Source organism: Notamacropus eugenii, chromosome X (assembly GCF_028372415.1).
Source record: "Notamacropus eugenii isolate mMacEug1 chromosome X, mMacEug1.pri_v2, whole genome shotgun sequence".
Classification (NCBI taxonomy): domain Eukaryota; kingdom Metazoa; phylum Chordata; class Mammalia; order Diprotodontia; family Macropodidae; genus Notamacropus; species Notamacropus eugenii.
In genome coordinates, this window is record NC_092879.1 from 25,964,397 (window position 1) to 25,972,710 (window position 8,314).

Below are 8,314 nucleotides of genomic sequence, written 5' to 3' on the forward strand. Positions count from 1 at the left end.
AAGTTTCACTTTCCCCATCTCGGTTTTGATATATCACAGGTCAGCATAAGAAATTAAATGGGAATTTTGTGAGAGTTTTGGGGTAGCTGTAGACAACACACAAAGGCAAGCGGATGACACAGAAAAAGTTTAGAAACTCAGAAATGCGTAAAATATGTATATAATATTATATAATGTCAATATAGTTTATTTTTTAATACCATAATAATTCAGACTTCTTCTCTGGTACAAAGGGAGGGTCAAAAATTTTACATGGATTTGCCAGATCACAAGGCACTGCGTCCCTAAGCCCCATGATGTCAAAAAGATAACTGTACACATAATAGTGCAGATTTAGGAAGAGAGGACTTTACAGGTAGACAAGACCTTAGCACAGAGTCAGGAACCTTAGTCAGAGTGGAGAAGGACCTTGGAACACAGGCTATCAGAGATAGGAAAGAACTGAGAACACAAAATATCAGAGCTGAGCAGGACCTTGGGACACAGAATGTTATAGATGGAAAGGATCTTAGAACAGGGAATGTCAGAGCTGGGAGGACCCTTTGAACAATCAGTAATCAATAAGTATTTAATAAGTGTGTGTCAGGCATTGTGCTAAGCATTGGAGATACAAAGAAAAGCAAAAGACAATCCCTGGTCTTAAGGAGCTCAGAATCTAATGAATATCTTAAAAATGTTACATCTGAGAGAAACAATAACAATAAATAATAAACAATTACCATTTATTTACGTAGCACTTTAAGGTCTACAATGTTTTACATATGTTGTTTCATTTGATTCTCGTGACAACCCTGTGATGTAGACTCTCTTATTATCCCCATTTTATACATGAGGAAACTGAGGTTGACCCTGGGTAAATGGCTTACCAAGGTCACAGTATGTGTTTGAGGTGGGATTCAAACCCAGGACTTCTTGACTTCAAGTCCAGCCTTCTGTCAACAGTAATGAAAATCACAGAGGCCCCTGATTCCAAGGCCGTTATTTGGCAGGTGGGGAAATAGGCACTGAGAGGTTTTTGTTTTGTTTTTGTTTTGTTTTGTGTTTCTTAAGTGACTTGCCTAGGCTCACACAACTCATGTCTGAGGCAAGATTTGAACTCAGCTTTAACTCGTTGCTATTCCATCATTCTACCCACTGTGCCAACTAGCCTCTGAAGGCACCCTCAATCACCAAATGTCTTCTATGGTCTTTGGTGTCCCACTTTTGCTCTCCTCCTCTGCCTAGGTCCCAGCCCCAACCCCACCTTTCTCCAAAACTTCGTTCCTTATCTGGGGATATCCTTGGGCTAACACAGCCTTAGAGAAGCCATCTAGCCCAGTCCCCTGTTCCTGCACCCCTCAGGTGATCTGTCCCCTACTCATACTCCCACCCCTGCTGCACCCCCAGTCCCAAAGCCAAGGCCAGTACATAGGGAGTGGTTGTTTGCTTTTGGGAGGAGAGGAGGAGGCTTCCTAGGGCTGGGTTCTATCCTTCTAACTGTCTTCAATGAATCTCTGAAATCCTAGCACTGAATGAAAGGAGCAAGCACCTTGGAGAATATTTTGAAAGCTTCCAAAAATAGCCACCCGCCTGCCCAGCCCAGCCAGGGAGCTTGGTGCCAGGAGACTGATGGGAAAAAGCTGGACGGACAGAGTCATTGGAACTTGAAGTGGCTGCCAGACTCCCCCACCCAGACATCATCCTCTGGCAAGGGCAGCTGGGTTGTACTCCCTCCGCCTAATGCCTAGCGGTTGGTGGCCTCCCTCTGGCCCCACCCAAGTTCCCCTTACCCCCAAGCAGTAGCAGCTAGCTGATGGACCCTAACCCAGTAAGGTAAACCAGAACTGACTCAAACCCCAGGTTCTTTGGCTTAGCTGGGCCTCACATGGGCCACTGAACTGCTGGTTTTGTGGCAACTCAAGCTCCCATGGGAGACTGTGCTAGGGCTCCTGGAATCCCCCTGCCCCACCCCCAGCCTAGCCCTGCTCTGTAGCCCTGCCAGCCTTGCTGGAGTGGGGGTACACTCAGTTCTAGGGCTTCCTGCCTTGGGGCAAGGGCCCCAGCTTCCCCTGTAGATTTTTGCTGATTATTTCCCTCTGGCTGAGCCCTGGCAGCCACAGAGACACCCAATAAGTGGCCAGGAGGGGCCGGGCCTTGCCTGCCTGCTCTCAGATCCAATGAGAAGAGACCCAGGGAGCCTGAGCCCAGTCAACTTCTCTGCTTCCGGGCTCTTTCCCTTCTCTTCCTTCCTCCCTCTCTTTTCCTTCCCTCAACTCCTGGCCTCCCTATGCCTTCCTCCCTCCCCTCCTTATCTTCCTCCTTCCCATTCTCCTTTTCACTTGGCTTCTTTTCATCCCTTGCCTTTTTTGTTAGTGGTTTTCTGCTCTAAAGGATGATGGTCATTAGGTGAAAAAAGAGTGCCATCATCCTTCCCCCTACCTCCAGGCTAGTTCAAGCCCAGTTTAACCCTGAGGCAACAGCCCACCCTATCCTAAGACATCTACCAGTCCTGAGATATCTACCAGGGAAGCTGGCAGTAGCCCCTTGCCAAGGCTGACCCACAGAGATCCCAGGGAAATGGTGGGCTTTGGGGGAAAGGACTGGGGAGGGGGGGCTCATCCTGCTTCACCTTCCATTTCTGACCCCTAATAAATGTGCTTAGGTCTTTGTAGGATGGGGAGCAGCAGGATGTAATGAAAAGCCCCCTCTTTTTGAACTGGAGCACCAGGTTCAATGGTGAGACTGACATTTCCAGGCTTCACAAGCCCCATCTAAAAACAGTACCCAGGAGGGGCAGGTCTTCATTCCTCTACAGGTTATACTCTGGTCTTTCTGCACCCTGCCCCAGAACCCTTTGCATCCTGGAATTCACTTAGGGAAAGTGTCTTCCACCCCTGCAGCGTCCCCCTCTAGCTCCTTCCCAGACTAGCCATGGCTCCTGCCTCTCCAGGTCATATTCCAGACTCTTTCTAATAGGATACTCTTATTCTTCCCCCCCATTATGTGTTGTGCTCCTCCAACCCCACCCCACTGGAATATGAACTTCTTGAGGGCAAGGACTGTTTCACAATTCGTGGCCCATAATAAGCATTTAATGTTTGTTGACTGACTGAGTGACTGCTCTGGTTATGTGGCCATGGTCAAATCATTCAACCTCTATGGGCTTTGGTTTTGTTGTTGTTCTGTTGTTTCAGTCATGCCTGACTCTTCGTTGACCTCATTTGGGGTTTTCTTGGCAGAGATACTGGACTGGTTTGCCATTTCCTTCTCCAGCCCATTTTATAGATGAGGAAACTAAGGCAAATAGGGTGAAGTGACTTGCCCCAGGGTCACACAGCTAGGAAGTGTCTGAGGCTAGATTTGAACTCAGGAAGAGGAGTTTTCCTGACTCCTGGCCTGGTGTTCTATCCACTGCAGCACCACCTAGCAGTCCTAGGCTTGTTTCCTTATCTGTAAAATGAGGGTGCTAATCCTCACATTCCCTAGCTCCCTGGACTGTAAAACAAAGCAGTATAGAGTCAGGAGTCACATTATTATTGAAATCCTGGCCAGGGAGTCAAGCAAAGCTCTTTCATTGCTGGCCTTTGGAGGTTCTTTCCATGCACTTCACGCCACCCTACAGTCACCCTAGAATCCTAGGCCCAGAGTTGGAAGGGACCTCAGAGGCCATGAAGTCCAACCTCCCTCATTTGACAGAGGAGGAAACTGAGAAACTATAGAAGGGAGGTGACTTACCCAAGGTCATAGAGAGAAGGGCATTTGTACCACAGTAGATCTCCCCAGTTCACTGAGGAAGCCATGGTATCACGAAGTTCAGAGAATCATACCTTTGAGGCTAGAAAACATCTTAGAGTCTACTGAGTTCAGGCCCCTCATTTTACATGGGGAGAAACTGAGGCAAAGAAGAAACTTTGGTAGTGTCACATGTGGAATTTAAACTCAGATCTTCTTGATGCCAATTGCAGTGCCCCTAATGCCATGCTGTCAGTCACGAGGTCCCATTGCCCTCAAACACAAACAAGTTTACTATGTTGCCAGAGACTCTGACTCTCACATGCTTCCCTCACTGCAACAGGCTTTGAAAAAGCAGGCATGGAAATGATGTTTTGGGGGATTATCCAGGGGTGGGTTTGCCTTACTTGGTGGCCATTTCTCTGGGCTTTGTTTTTCCTGTGACACACTCATTATGTCCCATGAGCCACAGCAGACTGCCTTCTCTTCCTGTTGTAGAAGCCCACACCCAGGCCCTGGCCTCCCCAGCATCTCTGCTCTGGGCTCCAGTCACCCTGTCCTCTGCTCATTGGCCAGATGAGATGATAGTCAGCTCTCAAGTCCAATGGCTGATCCTAAGTCCTCCCTCCCCCCACCACCCTCAGCCTTGATGACTCATTGGCTCAAGTTTCCGTTCTCTTACCACCACCACCACCACCCCCCACCATGGACTAGAATTCTGTCACTCCAGGTTTACAATAGAAAAACTGTTTTCCATATATGGTAATAAGAACAGACATCCCCACCAGGAGTAAGGGAAGAGGCCTTTGACTGTGATTGCCAACGCCCTTCTGTGGCACCCCCTGGGCCTGCAAGGAAGAGGGTGATGAATGATCCTAGGCTACAATCTGTACCTAGTGTGTGTTCATCCTTCTCTGTACCTAGTAGGCAGTTATTGAAGGAGTACTATGATTGTAAGATTCTAGATCAAGGGCAAGAATAGATAAGAAAAGTGTATTCTTATATCAGAAGTAGAATTTGAACCCAGGTCCTCAGACTCTAGTCCAAAGTGATCTTTCCACTGTGCCAAATATCCCTGGAGAAATAGAGCAAAGTTTGAGTGGTGATGGGGTCAGGGTCACATTAGGAGCAATTGTATTAGAAAGATCACTGGTCTTGACTTTAGAAAACCCCAGGCATACCTCCACGTTTTGTTGCTTGCTCTGTGACCTTTGTCGAGTCAAAGGATCCTAGAGGCAGAGCTGAAAAGGCCCTCAGAGGCAATCTAGTACACCCCTCTCATTTTACAGAGAGGGAAACTGAGGCCTAGGGAGGGAAAGTGAGTTGCCCAAGGTCACACCTAAGATCCTAGCTGTAGAGCTGGGACATCAGAGGCCATCCAGTCTACCACCCCCCTATTTTACAGAGAGAGAAACTGAGGCCCAGGAAAGAAAATGAGTTATCTAAGGTCATAAAGCTGGTAAATGACAAATTGCAGAACTGTGATTGAAGACCAAGCCCTCTGACTCCTAAGTCAAGGATCTTTCTACTTTATCCCATAGCCTCTTGTCCTCTCAGTGCCTTGGTTTTCTTATCTACTTAGAGCTAATCACATCCTCATTATCTACCTCAGCTGAGGTCAACTGATGCCATAGACTTCCCTGGAATCCAGGGGCATCTATTTATAGGGTTAATTGGTAGAGGTATCTTGGGTAGTTAGTGGATAGGGTACAGCCCTTGGAATCATAAAGGCTTAGATTCAAATCCTGCTAGTATGTCAGTCAATTTACAGAGCACTTGTTTTAAAATATTTTAACATTTTTTATTTAAAGTTTTGAGTTCCAAATTCTAACCCTTCCTCTCTCCCCTCCCCCTTCCCTGAAATAGTAAGCAATCAGATACATGTTATATGCGTGCAATTATGTTGTCCATATTAATTTTTGTCCATTGTCCATATTAGTCATTTTGTACAAGAAGACTCAAAAGAAGAAAAAAAAAGAAAGTGAAAAATAGCATGCTTCTGTCTGTATTTGGACAATATCAGTTCTTTGTCTGGAGGCGGATAGTAGGCTTCATCATTAGTCCTTTGGGATTGTCTTGGATCATTGTATTGCTGAGAATAGCTAAGTCATTCACAGTTCTTCATTGAATAATATTGCTGTTATTGTGTACAACATTCTCCTGGTTCTGTTCCCTTCATTATGCATCAGTTCATGTAAGTCTTTTCAAGTTTTTCTGAGATCATCCTGCTTGTCAGTCCTTATAGCACAAATCAGTACAATCACATACCACAGCTTGTTCAGCCATTCCCCAATTGATGGACATCATTTCAATTTCCAGTTCTTAGCCACCACAAAAAGAACTGTTATAAATATTTTTGTACAAATAGGTCCTTTTCCCTTTTTCATGATCTCTTTGGGCTATAGATCTAGCAGTGGTATTGCTAGATCAAAGGGTATGCATATTTTTATAGCCCTTTGGGCATATTTCCAAATTACTCTCCAGAATGGTTGAATCAGCTCACAACTCCATCAACAGTATGTTAGTGTCCAAGTTTTCCCACATCCCCTCCAACATCCACCATTTCCCATTTTTGTGTGTGTCATATTAGCCAATCTGATAGGTGTGAGGTGGTACCTCAGAGTTGTTTTAATTTGCATTTCTTAAATCAATAGTGATTTAGAGCATTTCTTCATATGACTATAGATAGCTTTGATCTCTTTGTCTGAAAACTTCCTGTTCATATCCTTTGACCATTTATCAATTGGGGAATGACTTGCATTTTAATAAATCTAACTCAGTTCTCTATATATTTGAAAAATGAGGCCTTTATCAGAGATACTTGTTGCAAATTTTCCCCTCAGTTTTCTGCTTTCCTTATAATTTTAGTTGCATTAGTGTTGTTTGTGCAAACCCTTTTTAATTTTATATAATCAAAATGATATATTTTACATTTTGTAATGCTCTCTAGGTCTTCTTTGGTCCTAAATTCTTCTCTTATCCATAAATCTGACAGATAAACTATCCCATGCTCTCTTAATTTACTTCTGGTATCACCCTTTAGGTGTAAAGCATGTACCTATTTTGACCTTATCTTGGTATATGGTGTGAGATGTTAGTCAATACCTGGTTTCTGCCATATTGTTTTCCAGTTTTCCCAGCATTTTTTGTCAAATAATGAGTTTTTGTTTCTAAAGCTTGGATCTTTGGATTTATCATATACAGTAAAACCTCGGTTTATGAGTAACCTGGTTTACGTATATTTCGCTGGATGAGGAAAAATTTTTCACAAAATGTGTCTTGCAGGATGAACAAAAATTTGCGGTACAAACATCATGTTTGGACTTGAATGGCTTGCGAAGGGATGACTCTCAACTAGGGCAATGGTTTTTTTAACCCATATAAGATTGCACGCCATCTCAGGGAGGGCGGGGAAGGAGGAGGAGAAAATTTAAAACTTATGGAAGTGATTGTTGAAAACTGAAAACAAATAAATCAATTTTTTAAAAAGTTGTCAAAAACAAGTGTCTTTAGATAGAAGTGAATGTAAAGAAAAAAAATCAGCGAGTCAGAACATGAAAGTGATTCTAAAAAATGAATAATAAGTGAAGGCAGTAGCATTAGTCTTACTTTTAGTGAAACTAGCATGAGAGAACACTCCAGATGTTGAAATCTCTGATGTTCTCTTAAAAGGAGATTCTCCTTCCAAGCAATAACCCTTCCTCCTCCTCCTCCTCCCTCTGTCTCCCTCACACCAGCCACGACTCTTCTCAAAGGCAAAGTGCAGGCTAATTTATTTTATTTTCAGTTTATATTGTGTTCTAATCATTGCCATTGCATTTCAGGCACATTAGGAACGACAAACTTCCTTAAAATTATAAATAATTATTTTCATATGAATATTTTTGGGGATGTGGTACCAATCATCCAACTTTACATTATTTCCTATGGGAAAATTTGCTTTGCAATATGAACAAATAGCATAATGAACAGAATCTCAGAACGAATTAAATTCATAAACTGAGGTTCTACTGTACTAGATTTCTATGGTCATTTACTATAATGTAATTTGTACCTGATCTATTCCACTGATCCACCACTCTATTTCTTAGCCAGTACCAGATTGTTTTGATAATTACCACTTTATAATACAATTTGAGGTCTGGTATAGCTAGACCACGTCTCTTGCATTTTTTCCCATTGATTCCCTTGATATCCTTGAGCTTTTTACAGAGCACTTGTATCAGGCACTGTGCTAAGCTCTGGGGCTACAAAGAAAAGCAAAAAACTTTCCTCAAGGAGCTCACATTCTAATAGACTAGACAACATAGAAATAAATGCCATGGAAATAGCAGGTGATCTCAGAGGGGGGTCCTGGGAAAGGCCTCTTACAGAAGGTGGGATTTAAATTGTCTTAGAGAAGGCCAGGAAAGCCAAAAGTGAGGGAAGCAGAGCATTCCAGGCTGCTTCAAGGGGCAACAAGGAGACCAGTGTCACTAAATCTCAGAATATGTGGAGGGAAGAAGAATAATATTTAATATTAATATTGAATAATATTAAATTTCAATATAATATATAATAATCACTAACATTCATATGCTGTATACCAAGTCCTTTACAAATA